The sequence below is a fragment of the Pinus tabuliformis genome, chromosome 8 (genome assembly GCF_031772625.1).
Source record: "Pinus tabuliformis cultivar Carrire ecotype Pingquan chromosome 8, CPIR1, whole genome shotgun sequence".
NCBI lineage: Eukaryota > Viridiplantae > Streptophyta > Pinopsida > Pinales > Pinaceae > Pinus > Pinus tabuliformis.
The window spans coordinates 1787726405-1787744162 of record NC_142294.1 but is presented as its reverse complement, the minus strand read 5'-3'; positions in this window follow the sequence as shown (position 1 = coordinate 1787744162).

Here is a 17758-nt window from a genome sequence, read left to right as displayed (position 1 = left end):
GAGCTTGTAAATCGATTGCTCAGTTCATAAACAAAACCCGGAGATAGACTGAAGCAACATTGATCTACTTTGCACTTGCATAGCAAATGCAATTCGAAGGCTAGCTGGCTTGACTTCAGGCTCCGTCTGTAAGTTTATAAAGAAAACAAATGTATACAAACAGACAATCTATTCGCTCCCCAGTGGAGTTGCCATTTTGTTATCGGGAAAGCTAGTGTCTATGTAGAACTGCTAGTCCCACTAAGGCTAGTAGCTACCTTAGAAACAAACAAACTAAAACCACTTTCATTTTCCTTTATGAGAGATAGATAAGAGGGGAATAAAGGAGACCAACCTCTGTCTTGCGCTTGGTTCCTTGCTTGATTCCTCTCCCTTCTGATAGATCTTTGCCACTCGCTTCCTCATCTAGCCAACTTCAAAGAGCACCTGTAGAATCAAAGCAGCATAACGCTATCCAAGAACATAGATATACTATCATAAACAATATAGGACCAGATATATATTGACCACACAAATGCATATATCAACAATCATACAAGAATGTGGAGGAAAACTTGAATAGCTTTATTGATAATCAAGAAATAGCAAAGAGGATTACAACCAATTGTTCTGACCCAGCATCATCCTCTCAGCAAGAAGGCCCTTCTTCACCTCATGAAAAGCTTATATCACCCAACACTATGATATTGCACCAAGAAACCAGCAGCACTTCCTTAGAAGATACAAAATTCCAGCCTCTGGATCTCTGGGATGAGGGATCCATATATAGATGTTTGGAAGGGGGGTGAGTCAGCTTTTGAGATTTGATTAGTGTCCTCTCTCTGATAGTTCTTGATTCCACTTGGAGATTGATGATCTCTTACTCATCCCTGGGCAAATGCAGAGAGGCAAGTGTCACAGGAGAAGTTTCTAGAAGATTCCATGATCATCCACCTTGCAGATTGACCCTGCCATTTGTCCACTCTCGCCCATCTTCAAGATGCATTGCACCTCCCATGTGTAGCAGCGCACTTTGACCATGGAGCAGGTGAGATGGTCCAGTTTTGACTAGTTCTGAGCAGTTTTTCATGGAGAACTTCTGGGAGAAGATGTAATCTATTGACCTTGTTCTTTTAGAGGTTGGAACAACACTTTTAGGGACTTAGGAGCCCTTGGTTTATGGACATTTATGATTGGGGTTGTAGTGCCCAAAAATGTCTATAACAGTTGCCCCCTAAAGCATGAGGTCGTTAATATGTTGATGTCGGGTGAAATGCTTTATCATGAGGATCTGAAGTTCTTTCAAGCTGGAAGGCGACTTGTAATAAGATACAATACAATACATTATCTTCATAATATTTTCATGATCTAGCTGAGGCGGGCATTCCCATGCTCAGCTTTATAAATTCATTTTCATGTACATAAGACAGACAATCGTCTGAGTGTAGACTGATGATTCTGGTAGAGCCATCATCCGTTAGGTTGGATGATTATTTGTGCAGTAATGATGTACATTTGATGTCTTTATTTTCCTGAATATATATCGCAGCCCAGATGGATGAAACTAGATCCGGGGTCTTCAATCTCATTCGATCTTCAGTCAAAGTACAAGTCGATCCATGTGAGAGATGTTCTAGAGTCGAACATGGAAAGACATCGCCTGATTACCAACCAATGATGTAAGCTGTTAACAGGCGTGAGAGGAATCACCGATAATGATGATGACCCTCAAGGTACTACAGTACAATTCACGTGGTGTGAATTAGGGACCTGGCGTCGAACACCACGCAAAATCTTTTGGTCGAAGGCAATTGATGTAAACCTGTCGCCGGAAGTGAGAAACTTGCCATTGAGGCATGCAAGCTTCAAAGTACTGAAAGGGTTGTTCCTAGATCCACTTCTTGGATAATGAGCTGATGTCGACAAGAAGCGATCCGTCATAGGAGGGCCTTAGTGAATCCCACATCAATGACATGGAATTGAGTAAATGATTTTAATGGAGGCGAAAACGATCTGGTGATATAAGGTTCAGGGTGGTGGTCATGAAAGAATGGAGCGTAAATGTATTACAGTGGGTGAGACACAGGTGAATTCTCTGAGCGACTTCTCTTGAACATATCGGCGATACTGACATGATGGATCGGTAGCATTAACCCCAGATATGGATGGTGTGATGGAACCATGGTGATGTGACCAGTGAATGGAACAACCCAACCCGACTTGGATGCGGAGTGAAAGTGTCATGTTCAAGAGCAACTTGCTACCGATAAAGTTTCTTCAAGTTTTCTTCCCAATTTTTCCCCAGTCATTGCTAACCAGTAACTCTTTATTTTTTTTAGGTTTGAGGAGTATAGCGTATGCTTGTTCTATAATTTGCCCTTCGGCAAACCCATCGCTATTTTTTAACGAGCCTAGCGATAGTGAAACTCGTTCTTGTCTGTATGGACAAGTTTGTCGCTATTCGGTTTTAATGAGTTTAATGAAAAGGATAACTCGATCCTTTTCAATTTTAGAGATTCTGAAAAAGGGACGTAAAGAAAACTCCAATAATCCTTATTCGTCGTATAATCCCTTGAGTCCGAAAAAGTATAAAACAATACAAAAGGGATGAATTTTCGGTACTTTTAACAAGCCGAACAAAACAAGCGCTCAATCGTTTTGTGTAATAATCCCTCAAGTCCAAAAAGATTAAAATCTAAAGGAGGGATAGCACTTCTGGTCCCTTTAACGAGCTGGAGAGGCCAATTACTTGGCAATCTTTTCATATTTTACGAGTCAGTTGAAAAGAGCTTAAAGGAGACTCGTTTCTTGAGGAATGAGTGATAAATTTGGGTAGCAGCTGATTCCAGGTAAGGTTTGGAATTTTCTAATCACGGCAGTGTCACAAGGATGGCTAACAGGATCACTCTTTGCAGTTGTTCCTCAAAAAGGGTAAGCAATAAAATGGGGGTGAATGATCGGCCAATACAGAGTGGAGGTGATGATGAGAACACGACCAAGGCTTCAAAGGCTGATGATAATACATTCATGATGGTTATTTATCGGAAATTGGTTCATTTTTTAATGAGCTTAAACTCTGGGGGAACATTTGCTCATTGCTTATGTTTATTTTTTAACGAGCTTGAATTCCGTGTTAAAACTGCTCGATCCAGTCGTATAATAAGTATGTCTCATATAAAAACGACATTTTTTCAAAGCTTTGCCCCGCATCCTTTCTTTATGCAAGTTAAGAAACGACCAATCCTATGAGTTTAAAGGGTTAGAGGACCTATAAATTTAAAAAAATAAATGGTCTCTCTTCGCTTGCATGCCCCCAGGTATAGTGAAGCAGAGTTTCGAGGTTACCCCTCAATTTGCAGACAAAACATTTGTTTTATCGGGAAAGGCCTACCTTTTCCAGGTTACCCTTCAATTTGCAGAAAAAACATTTGTTCTATCGGGAAAGGCATACTTTCTAACGGAGTTATCTTATTCCAGTCTAATCCCATTTTCCAAAATGGATGAGTGTGTCAGCCAGTCATATATCCTTCGTGGAAACCTACCCTATACCCAAGGTTTTCCTGTCGAAACAGGCCAGGGTGCATGCCCCCTGGATTTCAGTCATATCCTCTGAATCACTCGCGCTCATCAGGAGGACGGACTGGGGATTGATGAGACATTCCTTGCGTGAAAAGACCATTTAGGGTTGGTGTATGACTATTTGCTATGTGTGAACCGGGGAATGAAAGCTGGTCTACGAGCTTGACCACGTTCCCTTCATGCAGAAAACACATTACTCTAAAGAGTGAGGAGACAATGGCTCCCATGCAATAAATATAGTCTCGTCCAAGGAGTAGATTATAATCCAGGGGTCCTTGGACTACCATTACGTTCATGTGAATGGTTTTCCTTCTCATTGTTATCGGCACATTGGGAAGGATCCCTAACGATCAACTGGTTCCTTTGTCAAAGCCTGTTAGATTTCTCATCTCAGGCAAAAGCGATGGCGAACTAAGCGCTTTCCAAGTAGTTGAGGAAAGGATACTCGTAGAAGCCCCTTCATCTATGATGGTACCAGCCATGACCATTCTGTATATTTCAGTAATGATTCGAAATGGTACACTAGCCGATAAGCGGGGTCTGCCTAGTAGATTCCAATCAAAGGAAACAACTAGGTTGCTTGGAGGTGGGACCGAATAGACGGCCGGATACGACTCTGACGAAATTCCTTCCTGTGGTAAAGGAACGGGTAGACTGCCTCCATGTTCATCGGAGTTTGTGCTTATGAAGAGAATTTGGATGGTGTCATCCTTGTTCTCTTCGGTGACTGTATCATCTGAAGATTGATCCTCTGAAGGCAAGACCGGGTCAACTACCGCCTCAACCTTTTGACTTTTGTCTGGTATGGATTCAGATGGTTTATCTTCAATGATAGATGCTTCGGCCGACCACAAGGGCATGTCAGCCGAATTTTCAACTAGTGACGGACTCGGCAAGAGCTTCTTATATCCAGGAGGAAGTCGTAACAGTGAAACCGGACGGTCGTCCAAAACTCTTTTAGCCTCATCTAAGAAGGGACAACGGTGGATGGTGTGATCACCTTCACACATTTTACAAGGAAATCTGCATCTTCCTTTTTGTCCAGGGGCTTCACTTTCACTAGTTGATGGTGTACTTTCAACATGACCATCAGAGGTTGATGACACCGGATTGTGCAAACGAGGAGACCAGTCCCTTAAGGTCCGAGGGATGCAAGGACAATCTCGATGATAGTGGTCTCCTTTGAAAATGACACATGGCGATTTAGGCCTGGATGGTGTATTGTGTGGATTTTCTCTAGACGATGCCTGGTCGCCCCTTTTCGCCTTTGGCTCCTTCTTCTTCTTCTCTTTCTTCTTCTTCTCCTTCTTCTTCTCAGTTACTTGATTTTTGGCTTTACCAGCTTCATCAAGTGAAGAGGAAGGAGGAGAGGAAGAATTGGATGAAGTAGAGGGTTGGGGGGTAACTTCGGTATCGTTTAGTTGCTGACTTGATTGTTCAGGAATCACGGTGTTCTAAACGATAGAAGTTGAGAAGAGCCATACGGGCAAGCCGATTGTCAATCCTGGAAGTGACAATGTTGCCATATGGGGTGCACCAACATCTCCCCAAGAGGAGAAAGGACTAGGATTTCCTCCAAGGGGAACTCCTTGGTTGGTGGACTCCATTTTTCTCAACCTAAGACCAACGTAGGAAAGGTGATATTTATTTTGATTAAAATAAATTTTAGACGCTTTGACACAACTTGCTTTTTCAATTTTTAAGAGTCGAGAAAAAACAAAAGATGACTCTAGTCACCTTCGATTTTTAATGAGCCTGAAGTGACAAGTGCTCAGATGGACCTTTTCCTTTAAGGAGTCTGAAAAGGAACGAAAGAGACTGCTATGGAAATCTAGACAGAGGGATTACCAAACCAATCGAAAAACTGTAGAATACTTTTTACAGTACGACAGTCAATCTTCTCGAATGTTGTGTTCAGTGCATTGCGATCGATAGGGCGGCAGACACGGCTTCCTATGGATAAAGGATAAAGCCTATAGTGGTCTCCCAATATATACTCGACGGTACGTGGGAGCAGAAGTCCGTACTGGCACTTATCGTCTCAAAGTGGAGGAATCACCCAACCAACAATGAAAAAACAGTTACCAGGCTTTACGACGCCGGAATACATCTCTAGCCTAGACTTCTAAATGTTGTGCGTTAGGTTCCAAAGCGTTTTTAGATTCATTAAATTTATTTTACAGTTGATCTTGCTTAAGAAATTTTCCTTTCAGGTTCACCGTGTGATGTAGATGTACAATTCCTAAAATTCAATCTAAGATGATAAACAGTCGTTTAATCTTCTTTTTGCAATGAAAATCCTAGTTACTAAAGAAAGACAGATGATATTCTTTCAACATAGAGCAGAGAGCACACACTATATGCACTGTCCTAAATCAAACCAACAAATAGTCTAAATGCAAATGCACATGCATGTATTTGTTTTCAGCCTTCTTAATGTGTGAATGATGAAAAGAAAGCTAAGTGCAAATCTGAATTATTTTTCAAAGCGACATTACTAGCAAGTTTCTTTTCAAGACAAAATGAGGATAATGATGACACTTTGCAAATTGGAATTGAAAACTTGCTTTCAACACTTGAAAAACTACTAATTCAAATCAAATACAAGAGTAACAATGTAATCGAATGTCAAGAACAATTGGATTCGCTTCTATGACTGAAAACGACACTTGCGACACTTTCAAATCAAGAAACGACAGTTGAATTACGCTACTTCTTTGTAAAAGAGAACTGAAAATGGCTCAAAATACATAAATTTTTTTTTACAGTTCTTTGCACAATGGAGGCAGAATAATGGCAAGGAAGGGGGTTTCAGTAGAGGTGTACTTACTATAGGCAGCAAAACTATTGAATAGAGCTGAAAAGAGTGAACACAGAAACCAAAATCTAGGAGCAGGAAAGGCCTTGTCTGATCAGCGCACCTGTAACACAGTGAAAAAGAGATGCAGTGCACTTACTACACTTGGGAAGTGTGATGCATCTAGAATTCACAGAAGAGACAGTGCGTTGGAAAGGGACGAGATTTTTAACTGGGTTCCGGGTCACAGTTTGCAGCTAAGTTCAGGGATTTAGGCGGAGCAAGTGGTAATTAGTAAATCAATCATAGGGGTGGATCTAAAGAGGTTACTAGAGCCACCACAAGGGCAATTAGAGAGCTTGTAAATCGATTGCTCAGTTCATAAACAAAACCCAGAGATAGACTGAAGCAACATTGATCTACTTTGCACTTGCATAGCAAATGCAATTCGAAGGCTAGCTGGCTTGACTTCAGGCTCCGTCTGTAAGTTTATAAAGAAAACAAATGTATACAAACAGACAATCTATTCACTCCCCAATGGAGTTGCCATTTTGTTATCGGGAAAGCTAGTGTCTATGTAGAACTGCTAGTCCCACTAAGGCTAGTAGCTACCTTAGAAACAAACAAACTAAAACCACTTTCATTTTCCTTTATGAGAGATAGATAAGAGGGGAATAAAGGAGACCAACCTCTGTCTTGTGCTTGGTTCCTTGCTTGATTCCTCTCCCTTCTGATAGATCTTTGCCACTCGCTTCCTCATCTACCCAGCTTCAAAGAGCACCTGTAGAATCAAAGCAGCATAACGCTATCCAAGAACATAGATATACTATCATAAACAATATAGGACCAGATATATATTGACCACACAAATGCATATATCATCAATCATACAAGAATGTGGAGGAAAACTTGAATAGCTTTATTGATAATCAAGAAATAGCAAAGAGGATTACAACCAATTGTTCTGACCCAGCATCATCCTCTCAGCAAGAAGGCCCTTCTTCACCTCATGAAAAGCTTATATCACCCAACACTATGATATTTCACCAAGAAACCAACAGCACTTCCTTAGAAGATACAAAATTCCAGCCTCTGGATCTCTGGGATGAGGGATCCATATATAGATGTTTGGAAGGGGGGTGAGTCAGCTTTTGAGATTTGATTAGTGTCCTCTCTCTGATAGTTCTTGATTCCACTTGGAGATTGATGATATCTTACTCATCCCTCGGCGAATGCAGAGAGGCAAGTGTCACAGGAGAAGTTTCTGGAAGATTCCATGATCCTCCACCTTGCAGATTGGCCCTGCCATTTGTCCACTCTCGCCCATCGCACCCCATAGAAGGGCTTTTCAAGATGCATCACACCTCTCGTGTGTATTTAGGTGGGATGCAGTGCACTTTTACCATGGAGCAGGTGAGATGGTCCAGTTTTGACCAGTTCTGAGCATTTTTTCATGGAGAACTTCTAGGAGAAGATGTAATCCGTTGACCTTGTTCTTTTAGAGGTTGGAACAACACTTTTAGGGACTTAAGAGCCCTTGGTTTATGGACATTTATGAGTGGGGTTGTAGTGCCCAAAAATGTCTATAACACATAGACATAAAGGTAGGATTTTATGGAGAACATGAGCAGACCACATCAAAAGCCTGGAATGCTAGGGAGGCCACGAGGACCATGAAAGACCAAGAGATTGACTAGGTTGCTCAGAGGATGAGCAACACCTTCAGTAGGGGGGTGATGATGAACCTCATAAATGGGTAATTATATGGGCTCATTTTACCTCCTAGACTAGTCAAATCAACCATTCTTTTAGCTTATTGTATTATTTTCTAATTATATTTATGCTTATAGGGTGAGTTTGGTTAGTTATTATGCCATGTAGCCTAACATGTATTTAATGCAGATTATTGATGGATTTCGAGGTCAAAGTCAAGGATCTAGTGGTCAAAATGCAACAATAACTCGAAGTAGGAAAAGGAGAGAACTTATAGGAGGGAACCCCCCTCATTTATTTCTTCTCACTCTGAATTCCCCTTCACTCAGCTCGGAGTACAAGCAGCCAAATCATGCACTAGAAGGCAGCCGAGAAAGTGGAAGTTGATTGATAGTTATCTCGATTTTGGGAGCCAAGCCTCCCTGATTTTAAGATGCTATTGGTAGCTCCAAATGTATAAGTAGAGAGGCCTAGGGCCTCACTAGGGTCAACTTTTTCCTTATGTAAACTCTGCTCAAATTTCGAGCTTACTATTTTATAATAGTTTTATGTAGTCTTGCTATTTTTTGATAATGAGGATGGAATCCTTTTTGAGCTAGCATTGAGTTACCTCAGAGGGCTGAAGCTCTTGGGTTAGGGCCTAATCCAAGCATCCAAGCTTCTCTTTACTTGTATTTGTATGCTTTACTTCAATTTTTAGATTAGTTTGATGTTAGATGTATTTATCTTATGGTTAAGAATAGGTTGCTTTTGATGATTTAGTAGCTTGCTTCCATTTTTTATTTCTGTAGTAGGTTAAGCAGTGATCAGAGAAGATTCAAAAGGCTAGCAACAGTGCCCTGGCCTCTCTTCCTCCCTTTGGGACCATGATTTGAGACAAAGACTCTCTTGCTGCCCCAAAAACACAGATTTTCCTCATTCTTATGACTTCTAGTGTTTGCAACTCTCTAGTAGGTTGATAGTCTAGTTTTGCTTTCCTTTAGATATTCTTTATCATGTTCACTTCCTTATTTGCAATTTTCCTTTTGCATGCTTTCCTTTCTTACATAATTTCCCAGCATTTCCTTCTATACATCATAGTTTAGGCCATTTTAATGCAAAACTTTGCTTTTCCTAGGATGCACTCATTCCATTGGCTGCTTGATGTCCTTGGTTAAATGTCAGTTTCTATGTAGTAGATCTCTTCCAGAAGTAGGCCAGCTTACCAGCAACCACACCCTCCATCTGATCCATGCCCTATAGGTCTCCCAAACCTCACCTCAATTCTGCCCTAGTGTCCTTCATTTTTCATAGAACTTCTTCCTCTCTCCTTGAGTAAATCCAATCATCTTTCTCTCTCCTGGTGATTCATGGTAGACCTTAGGCACCCTAACACCTCATTCCAACATTCATCCACCTTTTCCACCCACTCTCACACCCTCAAAACAGCGAAAATTGCTCTCGGCCTCCTCCTGTAGGCCTCATGTGGTTTCCCTGTTTTCCTCCTATAGTTTTCCTGTGTCCTCCTGTAGTTTTTCCTGTAGGCTTTCTTTTGAAGGCCGAGTGTGGGAAAAGCCTCTAGAAGCCCACCTAAGACCTCCTAGGACCCATCCACACCATCCTACATCCTCCCAAGCTCTAAAACCACCCTCTAACGCCACCTGGTCATTGCCACACTCATACACAACAAATTAGATGCATGTTAAATTCACATAAAAATACATAAAAATCGAAAAATATGTTATTTGCTTATTTACTTCCAGAAATAGCATGGTTAGATGTTGTTTACCTCCGTGAGTAGGTAATGGCATTTCTTTCATGTTTTTCATAGTGGTTTTGGAAAAATTAGAATTGGCTTGTTAATTAGGGTTTACTAGGTTTTGCTTTACATTCCAGTCTTTCTCCTTTTTTGTAGTTAAAATAACATCTGTAGAGTAATATTTCTTTCCTTTCATCACACATAGAGCTTCTTTTGAAATCTATAGAAGTTGGCTTGAGCTCCTAGTGATCTTGCACCGGCTGAACAAGTGACAACGTGCAGTGAGAACTAGTACTTGTGCATATAGCAGTGACGCTTCCAAGTTTGTTACAAACTACCAAGTTGATAAAAGTAAAGTTGGCAGCCCAGGAGTTGCAGAATTCTTGCTGCAATACTGGCACTCACCAAGGAGGATTTCTCTAGAAATTGATAGGCATATCAGCCCAATTGCTTCATGTAATTTATTGAAATACTTGATCTTCTCCATTGCAGAAGTCGATTCAGTATCCATTCCCATTGTTACCCTGTAAAGCCCTTTGCTTCGGAGGAGCAAAGTGATCTATGTCTTCCATTTGAAGTAATTGAAAGGATTTATAATGAGTTTTGTGGGCTGAGAGAGATGATCCATTGCTACTTTTTGCAGCTCATGATGATCTATACTTGCAAATAAAACTGTGTACAATCCACTAGATTCGAACTAGCTTTGATACCATGTAGAATTCTCGCAAACACTCTGATAGATCTAGAATTCTAGTTAAATTAAACACAAGTAATTTGCTGATATTCAAGAGAGGAGAGAAAGAATTTGCTCCATAAAATCAATGTATTAAATTAATGAACAATAGTAATACATAAGCAACCAAACCTCTAATCCCAAAGGGAGGTGGTTATAAAGAAATTGCCAAATCTAGAAAACTAAGAAAAAACTAGTAAAAAACTAGAAAAGGCTAAGAAAAGCTAAAGGGAGGCCTAAAATAGCAACAATGACTCAAGACAACCTATGCCAACTATCATCCATGAGGAAAGCATGGGGAGGGCTGCATTTCCAAAGGAAGGCAACTTTAAAACATGCTAAAATGGTCCGGGGGACCAAATCCCTTGATTTAAGGGGGAATCTTCATGTGGGGCGTCAATCCTCAAATAACTCAAGTGGATGAGGTGTGGTTAGGTGTGAATATGCAATTAGATGTCTAAATGGCTTAGGAAAGTGGTTGGACCAATATTTCCATAATATTAAGCCTTTAAAGGCAAAAAACAAGGGAAAGTTGGTCCACCGAGCTAGTTTACCAAAAACCAAGTGTGAACATGATTTTTAGTGCATGTGGATAGGTCAAGGATACGTAGGCTAAAAAATAAATGTAGATGTTGGGATTATATTCCAACACCCAGATCCAAGATAACTTGATCAATCTCATATACTCCTATCTACACACTGAGCCTCATCTATATTCTAGCTCTTTTTTGTCAATGTAATTGACTGCATGCATCTCACTTCATAGTGCTGCTTTGGATGCATAGGAATCTATAAGCTCCTGAAGCCCTTCTACAACCTTTTTATCTCTTAGTAATTTCATTCAAGTTTGCAATTTTATTTTTTAAATACCTGCTTTATTTTTTGAATGTTGGTCTTGTGTTGAAGCTTGATCTCATGTTGAAGCTCGGTTTTGCATCGAATCTTGATTCTGTGTTGAAGCTGATGACACATCACAGATAGCTCTCTACTTTGGTTGCACATTGGAGGTTGAAACTCCAACATCCATAAAGCTTCATTTTTCTTCCATAAATACTTCTTTCTCCTTTTTAATATAAAAAATGGGATATTTCTCAATATTTTTTCTAACCCATGTACTTTCAGATTCTCTCTTCTCATCTTCTTTATCACTTCTGGTCATAGCTCCACTTCTAGTGACAATACTAATTCTAGGTTCATCGACCCTCCTTTTAGCAGTCATCATTTGAATATTCTATGTCGAATACTGGTTTCTTTTTTCTTCCATTCTTGCCATAAGTATGTCGCATTCTTCAATTACATGGTAAAAGGATTTATAGTACTTACATGTTGTTGTAGGGTTCTGACAATCTCTCACAAAATGAACTACCTGGCCACAATTATATCAAATGATATGTCCATGTCCTCGACCAGCTCTAGCACCTCGACCTATTCCTTAGTAGCCTCCTCAACCACTATGATGTCCACTGCCTTCATGTCCATGTTCTTCTTCTTGCATTGTATAAGTGTCATCACTACGCTCCATTATTAGTTCATAAGCTCGACAATTATTCTCACCATGTCCTACTTATTTACAAAATTTGCAATATAGGTTCCTTGGAGTCAGCACATATTTCTGTAACAAGTAAGAATCTTGTGAGCAATGTTGGCCTTTGGTCTTGCATATATCACACCACAGGCTGGATCCTACATTTAAGGGATTCGATGCCCCACTAGCCATGTAATCCCTAAATATAGGACATTGTTCTTTAGAATGACCCTTTGATATGCACTTTATACACCATACTTCTTCTCTGACTTCTTTTATTTTCTTGATATCTTGTATCTGCAAGGTTAGGTTTTCCAGTTGACTCTGAATCTCTTGCATACCTTCATTAGTATCTCTTATAGGAGAAGCTTCCAAATTCATCGCAATCTATAGAGCTTCATCTTGACTTGTTATCTTTTGTTGCATCAATGGTAATCTGATATCTGGTAACAATTGAACTATAAACCATTCTTTATTTTGTTGTGGAGTTATTTCAAAGCTTACTTGATCCATCAATTCCTTAAATCTTTGATCAAATTACCAAACAAACTCTATAGGTTTCTATTTAATTTCTTTTAACTCAGTGATGCACTCCGACTCAGACTTCAACTTCTTAAATTCTTTTATCAATGTTGCTTTAATATCTACAAATGTCCTAATATGATTATTTGAATATTTCATATACCATGTCAATGCTCTATCTAATAACATCATAATGAGCTGGATTTCTTTATATTTTCATTGTTGATCTGCTTCGCAGTCCATACAACTTAACATAAAAACCAAAAATTCTCTGGATCTTCCAATCCAGTTCCTTTGAAAACACACAACTTAATATCATTAACCATAATTCTTCATGGAGGGGGAGGGGGAGGGGAGGGGGAGAGTCAAAACTACCTTGGCTATTGCTGGATTCTGGGTTTTGCAAACTCTCAGGCTTGGAAGGTGAATACTGCAAAGCTACCGAGGTTTTATCAGGGTGGATATCTTCCCTTTCACTTTCATATTCACTCAATAGAGGACTATATTCAGTTTCTACAAAGGTCTTCACGTCTTGTCTATGAGCTCCTTTTCTGGTATCTTCTTTATATATTTTTCCACTTTGGGTTAGTATGATCTCTGGCTCAGATTTATTCTCTGTTTTTCCAAACATAAGTAAACTAACAATATGGTTGCATCTGTAAAATTCCCTTTTCACATAGAAGCATCTTAATCCAAAGTTTCAAAGAACCTAAATACTTACCTCAAAGTCCTTTGAAGAATCGTCATTCTTCTTTGTTGTAGGACATGATCTAGTCTATTGCAAACTTAGTAATGAATCCTCCCAAGATGTTACCAATCCAGACATCGACAGCCCTTGAAATCTTGTTGTCAGTTCTCTTGAGTTTCTGTATCAATTCAGGATTCCACGTCATAGGTTCTCCACCTAATAAATTTTTTTTTTCTTTTAGTCAACCTTGATATCCACTCATACAGTTCAATAGGGAATGGTGCGAAGAAAATTTTGTATTGATCTATGAAAATATATCTTTGTAACCAAGCTTTAGACTTTTGACGAGGTTTTTGTTTTCTTGATCTGCAAATTCTCGCTCCTTCGATTCTAGCCAAACTTGAATCTCCTTCTTTGACGAATTCCACACAAACATATTTGTCAAGTAGATCCCAGTCTTAGCAATGAAACAATTTATTGGTTACAATGTGGGCTGAACCAGGTTCGATCTATACTGTGCACCAAAAAAACCCTGAATCACTAGCCCTTTCGGTAATGACATGCAAGCAGATTGTAGTCTCACCCGAAGTGACTATGGGAGGATATAGAACCAGGTTTCTGTAGCCTTGAGGGATTATGCAATGTGGTATTATTATGTTCTTTTCTACTTAACATTCATAAATCACTTTTCCACATTCATTTGATCACATAAACATCACATATAAACCCATAATCATCACTGTGCTATAATATAATGCAACTGTAATAAAATACTATGCTACAACAGATAATAAGCAAATATATACATGAAGACACCAATTTTACCATGGTTCATCTCAATGTTGGACTACATCCACAATAACTATTGCTTATAATAATAATTCTTGTACAACAAATAGCTTTTGACCTTCGCACTAAGTTGTAGGTCATCTGCACACTCAACTATAGACTCAGGCCTCTACGCACTCACCTATAGGGCCTTTCCTTCGCCATAAAGTACAAATCACAATAATTCTACCATAAACATAGATCTAGACCATAAATATGATTCTACTTCTTATTAGTTTACCTTATATATACTATTATATCAAGTGTACATCGTTACAATACCATGGTCCAAATACCATGGACTCCCTAAAACAAGAAGCTATAACCATTGATCCTTTACATTATAACATTAGTTTACAAAAAAGAGTGGCTTTGACTGACTGTGATACCTTTATACCGCGCAGTATATTCCAACTGCTTCGCTGCATGGTCCACTTGGTGCTCTGCTGCGCGGTCCACTTCACACTCTGCTCCACTCTCCACTGTGCACCCCGCTCCTCAAAATGTGAAGTCTTTACCAAAATTTAAGCCAAGTTGGGTTGCGCCAAACAAGAGCACTATTGTAGCTATGTTGGACATAGGTGATACTTTCATCCTGTGTGAGTGGATGCTTCAAGTTTTACATGCGCAAAATGTGTATGATCATCCTTTTGACAACCTCTGTTTGGCCATCATTTTGGGGATGGAAAGCCATGGACTTGGTAAGTTTTGTGTCCTGTATCAACCAAAGACTTACCCAAAATTCACTCAAGAATATTCTATCTCGATCTAAGACAATGGACTGTGGGATCCCAAAGTGTACCCACACTCGCTCAAAGAATATCTTAGTAGTGGTCTTTGTTGTGATACTCTTCTTGTAGGCCGCAATGATGGCCATTTTAGAGATCCTGTCAACGACCATGAAAATGCAGTTGTTGTCGTACTTAGTAGAATGAAGACTCAACATGTAATCCATGGAGATAGATTCCCAAGGTCAACTAGGAGTAGGTAGAGGAGTATATAAGCCTTGCTTATTGATGATTGATTTGGCAATGACACAGATGGTGTAGGATCTAATGTACTTCCCAGCAAACTGACGAAGTTTCGACCAGTAAAAATACTTCTCCAATACTGCCACTGTTTTCTCTACTTTGAAATGTCCAACAGCCTAAATGTAGTGTGCCTCCCAAATCATCTTAACACGGTTGCTTGATGGAAAAAAATGTGTCCTAGGTGGCATAACAGTGCATCCCGAAGATGAAAATTTGGAACTTTCTTCCCTTCAAGGAGTGTCTAGTATGTGATGTCGAATTATGGATCACTCTGGTAAATATGTGGCCAACTCGATGTCTAGTATCCACAAGAGTCGAGCATAGTGTTGAGAAATGAAAACAAGAAATTCCAGTTTAATTTTTCCTTGAATTAAACTGTGAATTAAAATAGAATTCCTTTCTCATAGCAGTTTGAAAATAATTAATTAATTTTAATTAACTTAATTAATTTAGGAAATTCGAATTGGAAGTCTTTTAGAAGACATGTATATGCTTTCCCTAACTTATAGGAGTTAAGGATGAGTTATGAATTAGTTGTAATTAGTTAATTCATTTTATTGAGTTAAGTCCAGTTAAATTAGTTCCAATCAGTTTCAGGAACTACTAGTGAGGAAACAGCGAGTTGGGACACTAGTGACCTAATTAGTACTACTCTAGTTAACTGAAGATTCCACCATCAGAAACTCATGCATGTTGATTCTGAGAAAGACCCAATTGAGACTAGATTGTATGGAAATTGTACTAATTGTTTTAGATTTTTTTTCAGTTGCACTAATAATGCATGCAATCAGGAACTGATCCTTGAGGGATTGCGCTATTTTTAGAGGCTTTATTTCCCTTTAAATACAAGCTATCCTTCATAGGAATTAGACATTGGAATAGAGACTTGGAGAGCTTGTGAAGAGGCTAGGATTTGGCCTTGTGCTTGCTTATGAGTTGGAGATTGAATTTTATGAGTGTTGGGATTGTTCTTGAGAGAGCAAGCATTGTAATTTCATCTTGATTTTCCATATTAATACAAAATAGATAGTGGGGTTTTGAGGTGTGCTTTCCCCGGATATTTATTATGTTATGTGCCTTTAATTCTCTTCCTCTATTGATTATTATTTTCTCAATTCTTATGGGCTTCCGTTGTAAAGAGTAGAAGTAGATTATTGTCTCTTGTTTTAGTAGGTTACATGAGCTTGTGAATCTACAGGTTTTTCTACATGGTATTGGTGCAAGATTGTTTTTTGGGCCGAGATTTTGCAGAGACGTTCTAAGAATTTTTGTGCCAAATTTTCAGAACCAAAATGAAGATTTTGATTCCTTGGGAAAATATACCTAAATTCAAAAAACAAATCATCCAAATCAGAGTTTAGATGATGGAGATATCGTTGATTCAAAATTAGCACTCTAGAGGAGATTTCGAAGTTTTGAATTTCTAGGTTACAAGTGAAAGTCAAATTTGCATACATACTTCAGGATAGATAGATGGCATTCCATGGGTTGAGGCTTGAGTATGCCTTGGAAGGAAGCTTGAATTTTATAGCGTGGAGGGACATGATGGAGGTTGTGCTAGAAGATAATGGCTTGAAGGAATTCATTGATCAAGAAGTCCCCAAGCTAGTAGCTACGGATGAACAGAACTTGGCTGAATGGAAGAAGTGTGTGGCGAAGGCAAGGCAAATAATCCTTGAGGGATTTCGAGACCACATTGTCTTAAGTCTCCATGGCAAGGAAACTATGTATGCTATGTGGAAAACATTGACGGACTTGTATCAAAATAGCAGTGATTAAAGGAAGTTGGCACTGAAGGATAAACTTCATAAAATCAAGATGGAGAAAGCCGAGACAATTCCAAAGTATTTGACCAAGTTCACTTAATGTCAGGATGAGCCTAGAAGTGATGGAATCACAGTTTATGAGGAGGATATGGTGAGCCTTGCTCTTCTTGGACTCCCAAAGAGTTGGCATAGTTATCAGGACTCTGTCAATGGTCAGGAGAAGCTGCCAGATTGGGAAATACTATGGTCGATTTGATGTAGGATGATATCAGGAGGAACACGAAGGATGGATCTTCATCAAAAACTGATGATGAAGAGAACTGTGCATTAGCGATTAAGGAAAGGAAGGAGAAAGGTAAAATTTCTCATTCCAAATCAGTTTCTTATCATGGAGGGAAGAAGAAGGACATGATGAAAGTTAAATACTTTCATTGTCACAAGATGGGTCACTTTCCTACAAATTTTCCATTGAAGAAGTCCAAGGAAAAGTCCCCAGGAGGAGTAGCGGGTGAGGCCTTGGCCTCCCAATTCGAATTAGACTTTTCCCTCATTGCATGCATGGTGTCTTCAATGATGGGAAGTGTCTGGCTCTTAGATAGTGGAGCTTCTTTCCACATGACCGGTAACAAAGATTTATTCAGTGAACTCGAGGAGAAACATCTCAAGATGCATATCGAGATGGGTGATGACGGTAAGTATAGTGTTACTTGTGTAGGCACTATTACTTTTCAAAGGGATCATGCAAATCCACTCACCTTGAAGAATGTTATGCATGTACCTGGACTGACGAAGAACTTGGTATCCGTTGTCGTGCTTAATGATAGATGCTATGACGTGATCTTTTCGAAAGGAAAGGCGT